Here is a 2,403-nt window from a genome sequence, read left to right as displayed (position 1 = left end):
AATATGTGTAAGGATTGAATAGGAGTTTTACAATTTTGTATCCTTATCTCTTTGCCTCGATTCGATGATTTGCAGGTACCCATGTCAATCAGATCGATCAAGTGAAGAGGTGGGATGAATGAAGAACGGTGTGCTATCGCGAAACCTCAGTGGCAGAAAGGGGAAAGTAACGGTACGTGTTTAGTGATTCATTCGGGATCAACGGCACAATCATCTAGCTTAATGCTTTGGTCTGTATTTATATGCTTAATAATTGTTGCTACTGACGGCTGTGGGAACAGTGGTTGGACCAAGAGGCTCTTGTTATCTTTGGCTTTAGGGCAAGAGTATTTACGGACAGGTTGCTCATAAATCTCTTATCTCTATTTTATTTGTTACACATTTGCGCTTCAATTATATATGTATGCATAGCTGCAAGAGAAACCTTAACACTGACCTATTTTCCATCATTGAACACAACACCTTTAAGAGTAAACTAGATAGGTCCGGTAAACATAAAATCAAATTAACTAGCAAATCTTGTAGACGCTTTCTTTACACCATTTTAGCAGTGCTTACCAAGGTTCGATTAAACCAAGGTCTACAAGGGAAAAAGTTTATCTTACTACAATTCATAATTCGGATCGAAGGTATCAACCCTTTTTCGATCTAGCGTCGTTACCAGGGAAGCAATTTCGCTATTCCGGTAAGGTTACTAGAGACCTTGTTAGTCAGTTTTATTTTCGTTTTAAGTTTTTATTTACTATTATTAGTTTACCATTTTATTCTATATTTTGAAAACCAAAAAAAATAGTTACTTATTCTTTTACCATCATAGGAGAAAATACCAAAAAGATAATCACCATGTCACAAAAGAAGCTTGGGAAATATGCTATCTCCAATGATGATTTTATTCGTGCACCCATAACTCAGCCCATTGTTATAGCGGAGAACTATGAAATTAAGCCTAACCTTTTGAGTTTGGTTCAACATAACCAATTTGGAGGCTCAGCTGCTGAGGACTTAGGTATGCACTTGAATACATTTAATGAAATATGTGACATGATGCGCATTAAAGATGTTGACCTCAATGCGGTTAAATTACACTTGTTTACTTTTTCACTAAGAGGAAAAGCAAAAGACTGGTTGCTAGCTTTGCCTAAAGTTACTATTACTTCATGGGATGAATGTACTAATATATTCATGACTATGTTTTTCCCACCAGCAAAAACTATGCAGTTGCATTCTAACATTACAGGTTTTAGACAAGAACAGTGATTTACTAGCGCTTGCACGAGAAAGGATGAAACAAACCACCATGAACTGTTCAAGTCATGGAATGGAGGACTGGTTAATTTTACACTTATTTTATAATGCTCTTAACCCAATGTCAAAGTCTATGCTTGATACTGCAGCTGGAGGAACATTCATGAGCAAGCTAGTTGAAATGGCAAGAATACTTCTAGATGATATGCAAAGCAACCATGCCCAATGGCATGTAGAAGATCCTCCTCAATAAAGGTGAATTCAATCACCGAAGGTAACAATGAAGAGCTTACTTCAAAGGTAGATGAGATTTTAAATATTTTGAAAGGTAAGGAAAATATCCAAGTTAATGCCATCACCAACTCTAATGTTGAGAAAGTAGACTTCATATAAAAAAATCCTTATAACCCTGCATGGAAGAGTCAAAACTATGACTCTAATTTTCCAAAGCAATATACTAATACTGCAGGAGTTCAAAACAATAATTACAATAATGGTAGTGAGCAAGCAATGGTAATGTTTCAATTGAAAACACTTCCAAAAGTTTTATGCAAACTCAAACTGAACAGAACAACAACCTTACAAAGCTTACTGAAAATCATACCACTATATTAGAGAATTTATCTAATCAAACAGTTTCTCTTAAGAACGATGTTTAAGTTCTACAGGAAGAGAACAAACCGTTGAGGCACAGTTGGGCAAGATAGCTAAAAACCAAACTATAGTACTTACAAGATTTGCTGGAAAGCCGGAGCCAAACCCTGTTGAAGATCTCAAGATTTACACGTGGAGACCTTTAGTCCCGGTTTGTATTATTAACCGGGACTAAAGGTACTCTAGCCCAGGCTCTCCGGCGCTTCCACGTGGAGGACTTTTAGTCCCGGTTTGTAATGCAACCGGGACTAAAGGAGGGGCGTGTAGTTCCGTATTGACAGCCCTAGATGGCCAACTGGACTAAAGGCCATCCCGAACACGGATAAAAGGCATCTTCTCTAATAGTGTACATACCTAAGAAAACGACGAAGACGTGGCCGTCGGAGCAGCGTCTGGTCGGGCGGCCGAAGTAGGTGTCGCCGTACAGCGGCTGGCCGTTGTTGAGCCAAGAGACGGGCACACTACGGGAACCAGTCAAGGTGCCGACGGCCGGCGGCCGTCGGC

The sequence above is a fragment of the Lolium rigidum genome, chromosome 6, assembly GCF_022539505.1.
Source record: "Lolium rigidum isolate FL_2022 chromosome 6, APGP_CSIRO_Lrig_0.1, whole genome shotgun sequence".
Taxonomy (NCBI): Eukaryota; Viridiplantae; Streptophyta; class Magnoliopsida; order Poales; family Poaceae; genus Lolium; species Lolium rigidum.
The sequence above is the reverse complement of the archived record's forward strand: the minus strand, read 5'-3'. Positions refer to the sequence as shown.